At 40.4% G+C, this 18,565-nt stretch overlaps 2 protein-coding genes across 14 annotated transcripts in view; one reads left to right on the top strand and one right to left on the bottom strand.

The window, feature by feature from the left end:
- Positions 1-18,565, top strand: part of LOC309642373 (uncharacterized protein) — a 268,819-nt gene that overhangs the window by 162,552 nt on the left and 87,702 nt on the right. The gene's annotated exons all lie outside the window — the stretch shown is intronic.
- HTR7 (5-hydroxytryptamine receptor 7) overlaps positions 113-18,565 on the bottom strand; it is a 680,316-nt gene continuing 661,863 nt past the window's right edge. The window contains exons 8-9 of one of the 2 annotated variants that reach the window (XM_082423804.1): positions 2,491-3,573; positions 113-1,764 (exon numbers count right to left, since the gene is read on the bottom strand). The gene's annotated coding sequence lies outside the window, so the exon portion shown is untranslated. Of the gene's footprint in view, positions 3,574-18,565 lie in introns of both variants that reach the window. The other variant, XM_082423808.1, reaches the window with a different exon arrangement.

Raw genomic sequence — 18,565 nt, 5'->3', positions numbered from 1 at the left:
GATCTGGATCCTGTCCCTCCTCTTGGCCTCCTCATACTCATTCTTTTTTTTCTTTTATTTTATTGAAGTATAATTGATTTACAATTTCATATTAATTTCTGAAGTGATTCCATTATACATATATATATTCTTTTTCATATTCTTTTCTATTATGGTTTATTACAGGATATTGAAAGTAGTTTCCTGTGCTATACAGTAGGACCTTGTTGTTCATCCATTCCACACATAACAGCTTGCATCTGTCAATCCCAAACTCCCAATCCATCCCTCCTCCACCCCCTCCCCCTTGGAAACCACAATTCTGTTCTCTATATCTGTGAGTCTGTTTCTGTTTCATAGATAAATTCATTTGTGTCATATTTTAGATTCCACATATAAGTGGTCTCATATGGTATTTCTCTTTCTGTCTGTCTTACTTCACTTAGTATGATAATCTCTAGGTCTATCCATGTTGCTGCACATGGCATTATTTCATTCTGTTTCACGGCTGAGTTGTATTCCTGTGTATACATGTACCACCTCTTCTTTATCCATTCCTCTGTCGATGGACATTTAGGTTGTTTCCATGTCTTGGCTATTGTGAATAGTGCTGCTATGAACATAGGGGTGCCTTTTACTTTTCAAATTAGAGTTTTGTCTGGATATACGCCCAAGAATGGGGTTGCTGGATCACATGGTAGCTCTATTTTTAGTTTTTTTAGGAACCTCCATACTGTTTTCCATTAGTGACTGTACCAACTTACATTCCCATCAACAGTGTAGGAGGGCTCCCTTTTCTCCACACCCTCTTCAGCATTTGTTATTTGTAGACTTTTTAATGGTGGTACCTCATTGTAGTTTTGATTTGCATCTCTCTAATAATTAGCGCTTATACTCATTCTTAAAGTTTCAGCTTAGACTTCACTTGTACAGGAAGCCTTGCATGATAACCTATATCCAGATCAGATGTTCTTCCTGTGGGTTTGCCAGCAAAGCATTTATGTCATTCTATTGTAATTGCCTGTTAGTTTTTCTGTCTCCTTCATTAGATTGTAAGTTCCACAAAGGAAGAAATATTGTCTTTTTTAACTGTAACTACTTTTACAGTGACTAGCACAATGGTCGCACAAGGAAGGTATTCAATAGGCATTTGTAAAATGAATGAGTAAATGAAAGATTGAAATTTCACAGGTAGAAAATTCCAGTGATGGTAAAAGCCATGGTGTGTTTATGGTTCTGTGTGGCAGAATAGAGGTGGAGTTGAAAGTCACCAGAATTGAGAAGGCCAAAGACTTGTCTACCTCGTAGGTGTCTGGAGGGATTGAAGTTGTTCAGGATGATAGAGGAGTCATGAGGCAGATAGAAAGATCATGAACCACAGGTAAGGTCTTTAGTGAACATAGTGAGTAGACCCTGAGGGTCAACAGATCAGAGATGAGAAAGCGTAAATGGTGCAATAGCCGGAATCTAAGAGTGTCAAGGAAAGAAGGAATTTTGTACAAACGTGAAGGAATATTTTTTACACCAGAAACATTTTTCCTGTCCGTACAAAGCTCTCAGATTTTCTTCAAGCCCCATCTCTAGCATATATTTACTGTCCTTAATAAAGCTTTAATATTGGACCCCTAAGATGAAAATATGTGGCGAATATTTTCCACTGTTGCCTTTCAGTTTTTCGTTTCCAAGTTCAGACTTCAAGTCTGCCACTCCTTTTATTGAGACCGCTGGTCCATCATAATGCCTTTGAAAACAATCACAATGCCTCCTACAGCAATTGTTTCCTCCCTGGAGAGAAAAAAACATGTTTTTAATCTTAGCTTTCAAAGTATGCTCTCTCACTGGCTCATTCTTTTTCTTTTAATACTCTTCAAAATCCAATTTTTCTAATGCTTTGTGGCTCACACTGAATCACTTATTTCCAGAGATTTGAATTGCTGCAAGCGGGTCTCTTGGGTCCATCCTAGTGAAATCAATAATAGGCATTTCTACCATGTAACAACGTGCCAGGCAGTGTTTTGTATCCCTTTTTATTTAGATCATCCCAGTGAATCTTTATATAATGGTGCCCTTCTCTGCAAGAGGTTTCCCTTTTACTTTTTTGCCTTCCTTCTCAACTCCTGTAGCTGGTAGGAAAGGCATGATGGAGAAATCAGTGATGTTAGTTTCTTTCTTTCCCATCTTTCTCACATTGACCTCTCCTTTTCTACTCTGACTTCTCCCATTCCAATTCTTCAGTTGTATCTTGCTGGCCACTTTTAAGAGGCTGATACAGAGGCGCCTGAGAGACTCTCTCACTCTCAATGAGACAGTCTCACTCTGAAGGACTCACAGGGCAGACCTTTGATCTCTGGTCCCATGGAAGAGGCTCCTCCCACCTTGACTCTGCCCCCCCCTCACCCCAGGGTTCTGCATGGTTTGAACAGACCCCCACTCCCTGTCATCACTGCCCTCTACTCTCTCATTTCTTGTTCTTCACTTAGGTCTACTGCAATGTCCCCAACAGTTACTCACCCTACTGAAGGACATACATTTCCACTCCATGGGACCACAACTTGATTTGGATAATTGAATTTCATCAGATATTGAAGGAAAGAAGGCCTTTGGAATGATCTCTACGAAGCCATTTTAACTGATTTGAGGCCTCCTAGCAGAGTATAATAAATAAAATGGTGCCATTTAAATTAGTGACATGTGAATATCATATGATATTGATAGAATTTGGTCCTCATTATTTCAGAAGGTTGTCTTCTTTGACCTAGAAGGCAGCTTTAGTAGGAAGCATGAGAAAGGAGAGAGAAATTAAATCAGCCTGGTAACCAGTGTGTGACAGATGTCGTTGATAGATCATGCTTCTGAGTAGAATTTCTTCTCACGAAACCAAACAGGAACCGTGGCAATATAAATGTTGGCCTGTGGCCTGCTTTCTCTTCTTGGTGTTGTAAAAAGGCTGAAGTTGAAAAGAAAAAAACAGAAGTCTGGGGTTTTCTTTAAGCTGATAGTTTTTCTCTCAATACTAGGATACCCTGATAAATACTCCTTGACTTTCCAACTTCTGCCTTTCTAGGTTATTAGAGGAGACCACACAGCCTTTCTCAACTGTATTTCCCTCTTAGAAATTCCTTTAAAAGAAATACTGATTTAGAGCCCTAGGCCTTTGTTTGCTGCTGGTTCTGATGCTTCTCTCCAATATGAGAAGCAGGCAGAGGAAAGGTCAGAAGGACAACTATTCCAGTTCAAGATGAATTGCCGTAGAGCATACAGCAAACCCATGCCCACCACCAACTCCAGGGTGAAGATGTGGGCCTTCAGAGGCTGCTTGTGTTCCTACAGTGGGATGGGAGCCAGGGCAGATATCTCTGTGCTTTCTTTGTGCTTTTTATAGTCCATAAGGTAGGTGGAGAATCTACTGTTACACCATTTTAGAAATGAAGTGGAAGCAAAGCATGGCTATGTGTCTGGCTAGAGGACATCAGAAACACATCAGAGATGCAACTGACCCTAGGCCCCAGATCTTCTGACAACCAACCTGGCTTCTTGCTGTTGGTATAAGTTGCCTCTCTCAAGCCTCCATTCTTGGTTAGAAGTCCTATTATTCTGAACGAAAAGAAGAAGCTACATTAAAAAAAATTCTAAGCATGTTGTTTGTTCTCCAGTCACTGAGCTGAAGCGTTTATCTAATCTGTACACACAGAGCTTTGACTTCCTTGTGTTTTGCTAGAATCACATTCCAGGGCTTTGTGGTCGATATTATGCAATGCCATTTTGCTGGTTTGTGCTCTGCCAATTTTTTGGAGCAAGCTTAAATATGCAAATATTTAATACTTGATAATAGATTATTCATTATAGTCATGCTCAATTATTTATTTTTTATGCATGGCCCCCATTACTTGGACAGAGCTTAGTAACAGCCCATCTCACATCTAACAAGAAGACACAGGCAAGGACATAATTCTGATGCAGGTCAACTGCTCTTATGAGCGTCAAGCTGCATGAGGAAAAATCACATTTGAGGCAAGGCCAACTATTTCTAGGGAAAATGCCAGCTGTTATTGCCTGTCTGTTATTCCCTCAGAGGCCATTTCATGGGACAGGAGGAGCAGTGACACTTAGAGGCAGTAGGACATTACTTGAAATTATGGGTTGAAGGTGAATGGAAAGGAAACCTGTTTGGTCACTTCCACTGATTCCTAAACTGCAGCATTTCCCCATTTGGGCCACTTCTAGCTTTAGGGATAATAAAAAGGGACCTGGAGGGAAAGCAATGAAGTAGAAATGTGCTGGGGTGTTTTATCCTTCTCAGAAGAAAATAAGTGAAAACAATGCTACTGAATGGAAATAGAAAGGCTGGCTGTCTTTAACTCGTTCATTTTTCCACGTGTCATGACCTTATTGACACGGGACATTTGCATGTTTAAAGGGACTTCACTCTGCCCCTCAGACTTGGATAACTGTTACTCATCATATAGATATCATTTTAAATGTTATTTCTCCCAAGAAGTCTTCCCTGAATACTTCACCTCCATCCTCAACCCCAAAATATGTTATGCACTGCCCTAGTATCGTCTGGTAGAATAAGGTACATTACTTATCAGACCACTTATTTCACTTAATGGGATTACTTGTTTAATTGTATGAAGGTGAAGATCACGGCTATGCTGCTTACTGATGCACAGCCAGCACCTAACTCAATGCTTGGGAGATGGTAGCCACTTAACAAATATTTGTTGAATAAAATAATAAATGAATGAATGAATAACTGATAGGAAGTTGTGATGGGGGTTCAGGATTTGCTTTGGTATTTAAAGTCCTATTGAAGTTCAGAAAAGCTCACCAGACATTGCTCTGTGGCAATGTCTGTTTCTAATTGTGAAAGACAGCAGTATCTTTTCTACTGTGTAGTTGTGGCTAATTGATTGATGAGTTCTGTGAATACAGTGGACAGTGGTGGCTAAAGTATTTGTCCAACAAACTTTCCCTTAATCCTTCTTCTGCTAACCTGCTCTGTCCCTCTTCTCCTCCACTTGCCCCATAACCACCAGAGGAGTGGGAACAGAACCCAGGACTAACCAGCTATGACTTTTCACCAGGATTGAAATTGGAAGAAAGCATATTTTTTTCCTAATGGGTTATCACATCAGAGGATTTGGGTCTGAGACCACTGGTAGCCATCTCGTCTACTGTCTCACAGAGAGTCTATAGATGAAGCCAATTAGGAAGCCAAGTAGAAATTCAGATAGAGCCTAAGATCCTGATTCCTGCACATCTTTCTTTGCTGCCATGACCTTCCCCAGCACACAGTTTTGTTAGGAAGCCAATAAAATACTTTTTCTTTCAGTCAATATGAGTTTGATTTCTGTATCTTGCAACTGAATGAGATCTGCCTAATGTATTGATTAAAGTACATTTATTTTTGGGCCAGAGGGAGTCAGCTGAAGTCAGCAGAAAAGGCTGCCACAACCATAGTTTCCATGTTTAAATGGGCTTCTGACTTTTAAAACTCAGTGTCCTGGTAAGTAAAGAAATTGTTACCTAAGGCCAGATTTAAGGGTCATGTTCTGACAACATTTCTGGTATTGGCGACTAAGTACAAGAATCAGATCAGAAATAAATTGGGATTTTAAGTGTGAATGTGTTAATCTCAGCTAGCCTATACAATATCCCTAATGACGTAGCCCAAGATCAGAACTGCTATCAAAAATTCAGGGATGAGAAACCCAGGATACAGAAAAGCTGATGGTTCTTCTAAGGCTGCAGGGGGTGGTAGAGGTAAAACTTGGACTTGAATCTAGTCTTTTTCTTCTTGGTAACATATGAGACTTTGTAGAGAAGGCTGTCCATTGGGATAAGAAACAAATCATAGAGCATTGGTAAACTGGTGGAGTCTAGGCCACAAACTCAATTGTGACCATATTTTAATAATTTACAAAACAAACTAGAAAGCCAAATCTGTATCACTAGTCAAATTGTGCTAGTAGGGGGGAAAAAAACCCCCAAAAACTGAAAGCTGCCATTTGGAATTTCTTATGTGCTATTCACCAAATCCCAGCCACAGAGGGATAGAAAAATATCACTTTTGAACAACTTGCATTTTCCCTGTTTTAAGTAAAATCCAATACATCATAGGCCCAATGACATTTCAAGAGTTTCAAGTCTGTAGTGGCTGTCATGACATGAATCATTCAGAGGGAGGCCACCGTCCTGAGCAGTGACTCAGAGTAAATAGCTTGAAGAGAGAAAAACCTATTTTCTCTCTACTTGGAGCCATTATTCAAATGAAATGAACCTACCCACGTCATGACTACCTTCCAGAACTGGATGGCTTCTATCGTGTCTGCAACAGAAACCGATTCTTAAGGTGAGTTCATCAAATGAAGAGTGGGGACCGCTCAAGGTCAGTTCCTTATCCATCACTAATGAAAACTATGACCCCAGGCAGGTCTTTTCAATTTTCCTTGCCTCAGTTTCTTCATTTGTAAAATGAAAGAGTTAGACCACATAGGCTTAGAGGTCGTTCTGGTTCTAAGAATTGTTGATTTCTGGTCCTCTTACTCCAGTACTGGTGATGTTATTGCTTCCAGGTATTTTCTTACCCATTGAGAAAAGCTAATGCGTGGAGTAAGGGACACCTCAGAGCACAGCAGGTGCTGAGGAGTTCTTCCTGGTTCAACTAGCACTGTGGCCAAGAGAGGTAGAAGATACAGAGTTATCACTTGGGTAGTAAATACTTTAATTTGCACGAGGATGTTTCTGTACCTTAGAGGGAGTCACTAGGTTCTTACTTACCTAGTGTCTTACCAGGAAACCGCCTTTGTCATGGCAAAGGAAAGCACAGTAGCCAGTAGTTCCATTGCACTTTTGTGTGCTTTGCTATTATGATTCCTGGATTTCGACGTTGCCCCTTACCTCAAGATGAGGAGAAATGGGGAAGGCAGAGAGGATAGAACTGTTTTATCTGTGGCAGGGATGTGGTGGAGCAGTCACCTGTCTGAGGGATGGGGTTGGTTTCTAACTGCTAGTTGGATGATAAATTGGATGATAGCAGAGAATTTTTCTTTAGATTCAGGCACTCATTACCTGTCCTTCCAGATATGCTTAAAGCATCGTTTTGCTTAGGCCAATGTAGCTCCTTGACGGAAGCTTTCATTTATTAATGGATAACTTTTTCCTTAGGGTCAAATTTTTCTGGAAGTGGGGGTTCTATTTCAAATGCCCACTTTTTCAACCAATAACATTCAAATGCTTTAAAGATTTAAATTATTCTATCAGGTGTATACTCATAATACTAATTCTCTTATAACCTAATTAAACCCATTGAATTTGGAGAGTCATACAATTCTTGCCAATACACAATTCAAGCCATTGTTTCATTAATAACTTGTTTAAAACTGCAGGGCCCAGGAGCGCAGTGGCCTCCTGAAACCATCCCAGTATTTCCTATCAGGGACATGCTTGTCCTCACAGGGGATTTATCAGGGTTGCCCAGTACAGACAGTTTGGGATGCTTTCAGTGGTCCTAGGATGAGATGCTTTCAGTGGTCCTAGGATAGGATGCAGCAAATGCTAATAGAATCATGGTTTGTACAATATCTGGCAGGGGGGAGAGTCAGGAGTGGGCATATTGGCTTCTAGTGCTGTATTTCTAAAAAAAAAAAATTGTGGTAAAGTATACATAACAACCTTTACCATTTGAACCATTTTTAAGTGTACAACTTGGTGGCATTAAATACTTCACAAAATTATGTAACTATCACCAGTGTCCATTTCCAGAACTCTCTAATCATCCCATATGGACACTCTGTACCCATTAAACAATATCTCTATTCCCTCCTCTCCCAGACCCTAGTACCCTCTATTCTACTTTTTTTTTTTTTTTTTAAACATCTTTATTGGAGTATACTTGCTTTACAATGGTGTGTTAGTTTCTGCTTTATAACAAAGTGAATCACTTATACATATACATATGTTCCCATATCTCTTCCCTCTTGCGTCTCCCTCCTTCCCATCCTCCCCATTCCACCCCTCTAGGTGGTCACAAAGCACTGAGCTGATCTCCCTGTACTATGCGGTTGCTTCCCACTAGCTATCTATTTTACATTTGGTAGTGTATATATGTCTATGCCACTCTCTCACCCTGTCACATCTTACCCCTCCCCCCCATATCCTCAAGTCCATTCTCTAGTAGGTCTGTGTCTTTATTCCCATCTTGCCACTAGGTTCTTCATGACCTTTATTTTCCCTTAGATTCCATATATATGTGTTAGCATACTGTATTTGTTTTTCTCTTTCTGACTTACTTCACTCTGTATGACAGATTCTAACTCCATCCACCTCATTACAAATACCTCCATTTCATTTCTTTTTATGGCTGAGTAATGTTCCATTGTATATATGTGCCACATCTTCTTTATCCATTCATCTGATGATGGACACTTAGGTTGCTTCCATGTCCTGGCTATTGTAAATAGAGCTGCAATGAACATTTTGGTACATGACTCTTTTTGAATTATGGTGTTCTCAGGGTATATGCCCAGTAGTGGGATTGCTGGGTCGTATGGTATTTCTATTTTTAGTTTTTTAAGGAACCTCCATACTGTTCTCCATAGTGGCTGTATCAATTTACATTCCCACCAACAGTGCAAGAGTGTTCCCTTTTCTCCACACCCTCTCCAGCATTTATTGTTTCTAGATTTTTTGATGATGGCCATTCTGACTGGTGTGAGATGATATCTCATTGTAGTTTTGATTTGCATTTCTCTAATGATTAATGATATTGAGCATTCTTTCATGTGTCTGTTGGCACTCTGTATATCTTCTTTGGAGAAATGTCTATTTAGGTCTTCTGCGCATTTTTGGATTGGGTTGTTTGTTTTTTTGTTATTGAGCTGCATGAGCTGCTTGTAAATCTTGGAGATGAATCCTTTGTCAGTTGCTTCATTTGCAAATATTTTCTCCCATTCTGAGGGTTGTCTTTTGGTCTTGTTTATGGTTTCCTTTGCTGTGCAAAAGCTTTTCAGTTTCATTAGGTCCCATTTGTTTATTTGTGTTTATATTTCCATTTCTCTAGGAGGTGGGTCAAAAAGGATCTTGCTGTGATTTATGTCATAGAGTGTTCTGCCTATGTTTTCCTCTAAGAGTTCGATAGTGTCTGGCCTTACACTTAGGTCTTTAATCCATTTTGAGTTTATTTTTGTGTATGGTATCAGGGAGTGTTCTAATTTCATACTTTTACATGTATCTGTCCAATTTTCCCAGCACCACTTATTGAAGAGGCTGTCTTTTCTCCACTGTATATGCTTGCATCCTTTATCAAAGATAAGGTGACCATATGTGCGTGGGCTTATCTCTGGGCTTTCTATCTTGTTCCATTGATCTATATTTCTGTTTTTGTGCCAGTACCAAACTGTCTTCATTACTGTAGCTTTGTAATATAGTCTGAAGTCAGGGAGCCTGATTCCTCCAGCTCCATTTTTCGTTCTCAAGATTGCTTTGGCTATTTGGGGTCTTTTGTGTTTCCATATAAATTGTGAAATTCTTTGTTCTAGTTCTGTGAAAAATTTCAGTGGTAGTTTGATACGGATTGCATTGAATCTGTAGATTGCTTTGGGTAGTAGAGTCATTTTCACAATGTTGATTCTTCCAATCCAAGAACATGGTATATCTCTCCATCTGTTTGTATCATCTTTAATTTCTTTCATCAGTGTCTTATAATTTTCTGCATACAGGTCTTTTGTCTCCTTAGGTAGGTTTTATTCCTAGATATTTTATTCTTTTTGTTGCAATGGTAAACGGGAGTGTTTTCTTAATTTCACTTTCAGATTTTTCGTCATTAGTGTATAGAAATGCAAGGGATTTCTGTGCATTAATTTTTTTTTTTTTTTTTTAAAAAGCTTTTATTTATTTATTTATTTATGGCTGTGTTGGGTCTTCGTTTCTGTGCAAGGGCTTTCTCCAGTTGTGGCAAGCGGGGGCTACTCTTCATCGCGGTGCGCGGGCCTCTCACTATCGCGGCCTCTCTTGTTGCGGAGCACAGGCTCCAGACGCGCAAGCTCAGCAATTGTGGCTCACAGGCCCAGTTGCTCCGCGGCATGTGGGATCTTCCCAGACCAGGGCTCGAACCCGTATCCCCTGCATTGGCAGGCAGATTCTCAACCACTGCGCCACCAGGGAAGCCCCCTGCATTAATTTTGTATCCTGCTACTTTACCAAATTCATTGATTAGCTCTAGTAGTTTTCTGGTAGCATCTTTAGGATTCTCTATGTATAGTATCATGTCATCTGCAAAAAATGACAGCCTTACTTCTTTTCCGATTTGGATTCCTTTTATTTCTTTTTCTTCTCTGATTGCTGTGGCTAACACTTCCAAAACTATGTTGAATAATAGTGGTGAGAGTAGGCAACCTTGTCTTGTTCCTGATCTTAGTGGAAATGGTTTCAGTTTTTCACCATTGAGGACAATGTTGGCTGTGGGTTTGTCATATATGGCCTTTATTATGTTGAGGAAAGTTCCCTCTATGCCTACTTTCTGCAGGGCTTTTATCATAAATGGGTGTTGAATTTTGTCAAAAGCTTTCTCTGCATCTATTGAGATGATCATATGGTTTTTCTCCTTCAATTTGTTAATATGGTGTATCACGTTGATTGATTTGTGTATATTGAAGAATCCTTGCATTCCTGGAATAAACCCCACTTGATCATGGTGTATGATCCTTTTAATGTGCTGTTGGATTCTGTTTGCTAGTATTTTGTTGAGGATTTTTGCATCTATGTTCATCAGTGATATTGGCCTGTAGTTTTCTTTCTTTGTGACATCTTTGTCTGGTTTTGGTATCAGGGTGATGGTGGCCTTGTAGAATGAGTTGGGGAGTGTTCCTCCCTCTGCAATATTTTGGAAGAGTTTGAGAAGGATAGGTGTTAACTCTTCTCTAAATGTTTGATAGAATTTGCCTGTGAAGCCATCTGGTCCTGGGCTTTTGTTTGTTGGAAGATTTTTAATCACAGTTTCAATTTCAGTGCTTGTGATTGGTCTGTTCATATTTTCTATTTCTTCCTGGTTCAGTCTCGGCAGGTTGTGCATTTCTAAGAATCTGTCCATTTCTTCCAGCTTGTCCATTTTATTGGCATAGAGTTGCTTGTAGTAATCTCTCATGATCGTTTGTATTTCTGCAGTGTCAGTGGTTACTTCTCCTTTTTCATTTCTAATTCTATTGATTTGAGTCTTCTCCCTTTTTCTCTTGATGAGTCTGGCTAATGGTTTATCAATTTTGTTTATCTTCTCAAAGAACCAGCTTTTAGTTTTATTGATCTTCGCTATTGTCTCCTTCATTTCTTTTTCATTTATTTCTGATCTGATCTTTATGATTTCTTTCCTTCTGCTAGCTTTGGGTTTTTTTTGTTCTTCTTTCTCTAATTGCTTTAGATGCAAGGTTAGGTTGTTTATTTGAGATGTTTCCTGTTTCTTGATGTAGGCTTGTATTGCTATAAACTTCCCTCTTAGCACTGCTTTTGCTGCATCCCATAGGTTTTGGGTCATCGTGTCTCCATTGTCATTTGTTTCTAGGTATTTTTTGATTTCTCCTTTGATTTCTTCAGTGATCACTTCGTTATTAAGTAGTGTATTGTATAGCCTCCATGTGTTTGTATTTTTTACAAATCTTTTCCTGTAATTGATATCTTGTCTCATAGCGTTATGGTCAGGAAAGATACTTGATACGATTTCAATTTTCTTAAATTTAGCAAGGCTTGATTTGTGACCCAAGATATGATCTATCCTGGAGAATGTTCCATGAGCACTTGAGAAAAATGTGTATTCTGTTGTTTTTGGGTGGAATGTCCTATAAATATCAATTAAGTCCATCTTGTTTAATGTATCATTTAAAGCTTGTGTTTCCTTATTTATTTTCATTTTGGATGATCTGTCCATTGATGAAAGTGGGGTGTTAAAGTCCCCTACTATGATTGTATTGCTGTCAATTCCCCCTTTTATGGCTGTTAGTATTTGCCTTATGTATTGAGGTGCTCCTATGTTGGGTGCATAAATATTTACAGTTGTTATACCTTCCTCTTGGATTGATCCCTTGATCATTATGTAGTGTCCTTCCTTGTCTCTTGTAATAGTCTTTATTTTAAAGTCTATTTTGTCTGATATGAGAATTGCTACTCCAGCTTTCTTTTCATTTCCATTTGCATGGAATGTCTTTTTCCATCCCCTCACTTTCAGTCTGTATGTGTCTCTAGGTCTGAAGTGGGTCTCTTGTAGACAGCATATATATGGGTCTTGTTTTTGTATCCATTCAGCCAGTCTATGTCTTTTGGTGGGAGCATTTAATCCATTTACATTTAAGGTAATTATCGATATGTATGTTCCTATTCCCATTTTCTTAAATGTTTTGGGTTTGTTATTGTAGGTGTTTCCCTTCTCTTGTGTTTCTTGCCTAGAGAAGTTCCTTTAGCATTTGTTGTAAAGCTGGTTTGGTGGTGCTGAACTCTGTCAGCTCTTGCTTGTCTGTAAAGGTTTTAATTTCTCCATCAAATCTGAATGAGATCCTTGCTGGGTAGAGTAACCTTGGTTGTGGGTTTTTCTCCTTCATGACTTTAAGTATATCCTGCCACTCCCTTCTGGCTTGCAGAGTTTCTGCGGAAAGATCAGATGTTAACCTTATGGGGATTCCCTTGTGTGTTATTTGTTGTTTTTCCCTTTCTGCTTTTAATATGTTTTCTTTATATTTAATTTTTGACAGTTTGATTAATATGTGTCTTGGCGTGTTTCTCCTTGGATTTATCCTGTATGGGACTCTCTGTGCTTCCAGGACTTGATTAACTATTTCCTTTCCCATATTAGGGAAGTTTTCAACTATAATCTCTTCAAATATTTTCTCAGTCCCTTTCTTTTCCTCTTCTTCTTCTGGGACCCCTGTAATTCGAATGTTGGTGCGTTTAATGTTGTCGCAGAGGTCTCTGAGACTGTCCTCAGTTCTTTTCATTCTTTTTTCTTTATTCTGCTCTGCAGTAGTTATTTACACCATTTTATCTTCCAGGTCACTTATCCGTTCTTCTGCCTCAGTTATTCTGCTATTGATCCCATCTAGAGTATTTTTAATTTCATTTATTGTGTTTTTCATCATTGCTTGGTTCCTCTTTAATTCTTCTACATCCTTATTAAATGTTTCTTGCATTTTGTCTATTCTGTTTCCAAGATTTTGGATCACCCTTACTATCATTATTCTGAATTCTTTTTCAGGTAGACTACCTATTTCCTCTTCATTTGTTAGGTCTGTTGTGTTTTGACCCTGCTCCTTCATCTGCTGTGTGTTTTTCTGTCGTCTCATTTTGCTTATCTTACTGTGTTTGGGGTCTCCTTTTCACAGGCTGGAGGTTCGTAGTTCCCGTTGTTTTTGGTATCTGTCCCCAGTGGCTAAGGTTGGTTCAGTGGGTTGTGTAGGCTTCCTGGTGGAGGGAACTAGTGCCTGTGTTCTGGTGGATGAGGCTGGATCTTGTCTTTCTGGTGGGCACGTCCACATCTGGTGGTGTGTGTTGGGGTGTCTGTGGCCTTATTATGATTTTAGGCAGCCTCTCTGCTAATGGGTGGGGCTGTGTTCCTGTCTTGCTAGTTGTTTGGCATAGGGTGTCCAGCACTGTAGCTTACTGGTCGTTGAGTGAAGCTGGGTCTTGATGTTGAGATGGAGATTTCTGAGAGATTTTTGCCATTTGGTATTACGTGGAGCTGGGAGGTCTCTTGTGGACCAGTGTCCCCAAGTTGGCTCTCCCACCTCAGAGGCACAGCCCTGATGCCTGGCTGGAGCACCAAGAGCCATTCATCCACACGGCTCAGAGTAAAAGGGAGAAAAAAATAGAAAGAAAGAGGATAAAATATAATGAAGTAAAATAAAGCTATTATAAAGCAAAGCTATACAGACAAAATCTCACCCACAAGCATACACATATACACTCACAAAAAAAGGAAAAGGGGAAAAATTAATATATCCTGCTCCCAAAGTCCACCTCCTGAATTTGGGATGATTCGTTGTCTATTCAGGTATTCAGCAGATGCAGGCACATCAAGTTGTTTGTGGAGCTTTAATCCGCTGCTTCTGAGGCTGCTGGAAGAAATTTCCCTTTCTCTTCTTTGTTCGCATAGATCCCGGGGTTCAGCTTTGGATTTGGACCCGCCTCCGCATGTAGGTCGCCTGAGGGCGTCTGTTCCCCGCCTAGACAGAACGGGGTTAAAGAAGCAGCTGCTTCAGGGGCTCTGGCTCACTCAGGCCGGGGGGAGGGAGGGGTACGGACGCGAGGCGAGCCTGCGGCGGCAGAGGCCGGCGTGATGTTACAGCAGCCTGAGGCGCGCCGTGCATTCTCCCGGGGAAGTTGTCCCTGGATCACGGGACCCTGGCCGTGCCGGGCTGCACCGGCTTCCGGGAGGGGCGATGTGGAGAGTGACCTGTGCTCGCACACAGGCTTCTTGGTGGTGGCAGCAGCAGCCTTAGCGTCTCATGCCCGTCTCTGGGGTCCACGCTGATAGCCGCGGCTCGCGCCGCTCTCTGGAGTTCGTTTAGGCTGCGCTCTGAATCCCCTCTCCTTGCGCACCCTGAAACAGTGGTCTCTTGCCTCTTCGGCAGCTGCAGGGTTTTTCCCAGACTCCCTCCCGGCTAGCTGTGGCGCACTAACCCCTTCAGGCTGTGTTCACGCCGCCAACCCCAGTCCTCTCCCTGCGATCCGACCGAAGCCCGAGCCTCAGCTCCCAGCCCCGCCCGCCCCGGCGGGTGAGCAGACAAGCCTCTCGGGCTGGTGAGTGCTGGCTGGCACTGAGCCTCTGTGTGGGAATCTCTCCGCTTTGCCCTCCGCACCCCTGTGGCTGCGCTCTCCTCCGTGGCTCCGAAACTTCTCCTCTCCGCCACCCGCAGCCTCCACCAGCGAAGGGGCTTCCTAGTGCGTGGAAACCTTTCCTCCTTCACAGCTCCTTCCCACTGGTGCAGGTCCCGTCCCTATTCTTTTGTCTCTGTTATTTCTTTTTTCTTTTGCCCTACCCAAGTACGTGGGGAGTTTCTTGCCTTTTGGGAGGCCTGACGTTTTCTGCCAGTGTTCAGTGGGTGTTCTGTAGGAGCAGTGCCACGTGTAGATGTATTTCTACTGTATCTGTGGGAAGGAAGGTGATCTCCGCGTCTTACTCTTCCACCATCTTGCCCTCAAGAGCTATTCTACTTTCTGTTTCTCTGAATTTGCCTATTTTAAGTACCACATATAAGTGGAATCATGCAATATTTGTCCTTTTGTGTCTGGCTTATTTCACTTAGTATGTTCTCAAGGTTCAGCCATGTCATAGTATGTATCAGAATTTCATTTCTTTTTATGGCTAAATAATATTCCATTATATGATATGCTACAGTTTGTTTATCCATTCATCTGTTGATGGACAGTTGGGTCGTTGCCTTTTTCTGTTGTGAATAATGTTGCTATAAACATTGGTGTACAAGTATCTTTTAAGTCCTTGCTTTCAATTCTTCTGGGTATATATCCAGAAGTGGAATTTCTGGATCATACAGTCATTCTATGTTTTACTTTTTGAGGGACTATAAAACTATTTTCCATGAAGTTTGCACCATTTTATATTACCGTCAGATGTGCATGAGGGTTCCAATATTTCCATATCCTTGCCAACACTTGTTATTTTCTGTTTTTTTTTTTTGTTTTTGATACTAGCCATACTAATTGTATGAAGTGGTATCTCATTGTGGTAGTGCTGTTTATTTGATATGGCAAAGGGAAGCAAGGAATAGGAAGAGTACTTTTGCTTGGAAATTTAGCCATTGACTATATCCCAGAAGAGGCAAGTTCTACACTGCAGTTATGAGGTCCATCTAAAGCAAGTTACTTGGAGAGTTCTCAAGATGGCAGAGTGGGAAGATCCTGAGCTCACTTCCTCTCACAGGCACTCCAAACTTACAACTATTTACAGAGAAACTATTGATGAGAAATACTGGAAGTTACCAGAAAAGACCTTCTACAACTGAAGCTATAAACAAGGAACCACAACAAGACAGGCTGGAGTGGCAGAGCCACAGTATAGTCAAGGTCCATACCCCTAGGTGGGCAACCCACAAATGGGAGAATAACTACAATTGCAGAAGTTCTCCCCAAGGAGCGAGGGGTCTGAGCCCCATGCCGTGCTCCCCAGCCTGGGGTTCCTGCACCAGCAGGCAGAACTCCCAGAACGTTTGGCTTTGATGGCCAATGAGGCTTACTTTTGGGAGGCCCAGAGAGCTGTGGGAAATAGAGACACTCTTAAATGGCTCACAAAATATCACATGCTCTGGGACCCAGGGCAGAAGCAGTGATTTGAAAGGAGCCTGGGTCAGACCCACCTGCCGATCTTGAGCATCTCCCAGAGAGGCAGGAGGCAACTGGGACTCACCCTGGGGACATAGACACTAGTCGCAGCCCTTTTTGAGTGCTCTTCTAACAGGAGGACACTGGTGCTAACAACCACCATTTTGGAATCCTCCCTCTATCTTATTAGCCTCAGGACCCAGACCCACCCCTGCCCACCAGCCTGTAGGCACCAATACTGGGACACCTCAGTCCAAGCAACAATCAGTGTTTGCAGATGACATCATACTATACATAGAAAATCCTAAAGATGCTACCAAAAACTACTAGAGCTCATCAATAACTACTAGAGCTCATCAATGAATTCAGTTAAGTTGCAGGATATAAAATTAATATACAGAAGTCCATTGTATCTCTTTACACTAATAACTACCAGAAAGAGAAATTAAGGAAACAATCCCATTTATAATCACATCGAAAAGAATAAAATGCCTACGAATAAATCTAACTAAGGAGGTAAAAGACCTGTACTTGGAAAACTATAAAACTATAAGACACTGATGAAAGAAATTGAAGTGACACAAACAGATGGAGAGATATACTGTGTTCATGGATTGGAAGAATTAATATTTTTAAAATGACCATACTACCCAAGGCAGTCTATAGATTCAATGCAGTATCTATCAAAATACCAATGGCATTTTTCACAGAACTAGAACAAATAATTTTAAAATTTGTATGGAAACATGGAAGACTCTGAATAGCCAAAACAGTCTTGAGAAAGAAGAACAGAGCCAGAGGTTCATGTTCCCAGACTTCAGAGTATACTAAAAAAAAAACTATAGTAATCAAAACCCTATGCTACTGGCACAAAAATAGACACATAGATCAGTGGAATAGAATAGAAGGCCCAGAAATAAGCCAATGCAATTGTGACAAAGGAGGCAAGAATATACAATGGAGAAAAGACAGTCTCTTCAATCAGTGATGTTGGAAAAACTGGACAGCTACATGTAAAAGAATGAAATTAGAACAATTTCTTATACCATATATAAAAATAAACTCAAAATGGAGTAAATACTTACATGTTAGACTGGAAACCATAAGAATCCTAGAGTAAAATATAGGCAGAACACTCTGACATAAGTCACAGCAGTAATTTTTTGGAACTGCCTCCTAAGGCAAGGAAACAAAAGCAAAAATAAACAAATGGGACCTAATTAAACGTAAAAGCTTTTGCACAGCAAAGGAAACCATGGACAAAATGAAAAGACAACCTACTGAATGGGAGAAAATACTTGCAAATGACATAACAGATTAGGGGTTAATATGCAAAATATATAAAAAGCTCATATAACTCAATATGAAAAGTAGAAACAATCTGATTAAAAAATGGGTTGAAGACCTGAATAGACATTTTTCCAAAGAAGACATACAGATGGCCAATATGCACATGAAAAGGTTCTCAGCATTGCCAATTATCAGAGAAATGCAAATCAAAACCACAATGAGATATGCACCTCACACCTGCAGAATGACTGTCATCAAAAAGACCACAAATAACAAATGTTGGTGAGGATGTGAAGAAAAAGGAACCCTCGTACACTGGGAAAGAAATTTGGTGCAGCCATTACAGAAAACAGCATGGAGGTTCCTCAAAAAACTAAAAATAGGACTACCTATGATCCAGCAATACCACTCCTAGGTGTATATCCAAAGAAAATAAAAACAATAATTCAGAAAGATACATGCATCCCAATGTTCATAGCATTATTTACAATAGCCAAGATATGGAAGCAACCTAAGTACCCATCAACAGAACTGGATAAAGAAGATGTGTATACATATGCAGTGGAATACTACATGGCCATAAAAAGTGAAATTTTGCCATTTGCAACAACATGGATGGACCTGGAGGGTATTATGCTTGGTGAAATAAGTCAGACAGAGAAAGACAAATACTGGATGTTATCATTTCATATGTGGAATCTAAAAAATAAAGCAAATGGATGAATATATCAAAACAGAAACAGACTCACAGAGAACAAACTAGTGGTTACCAGTGGAGAGAAAGAAGTGGGGACGAACAAGGTAGTGGTAGAGGATTAAGCGGTACAAACTATTATGTATAATATAAATAAGCTACAAGGATATACTGTACAGCACAGGGAATATAGCCAATATTTTAGACTATTATCTATAACAACTTTGAATCACTATGTTGTATACCTGAAACTATTATATTGTGAATCAACTATACTGCAAT

The sequence above is a fragment of the Balaenoptera physalus genome (assembly GCF_965194825.1).
Source record: "Balaenoptera physalus genome assembly, chromosome: 14".
Taxonomy (NCBI): Eukaryota; Metazoa; Chordata; class Mammalia; order Artiodactyla; family Balaenopteridae; genus Balaenoptera; species Balaenoptera physalus.
The sequence above is the reverse complement of the archived record's forward strand: the minus strand, read 5'-3'. Positions and strand labels throughout refer to the sequence as shown.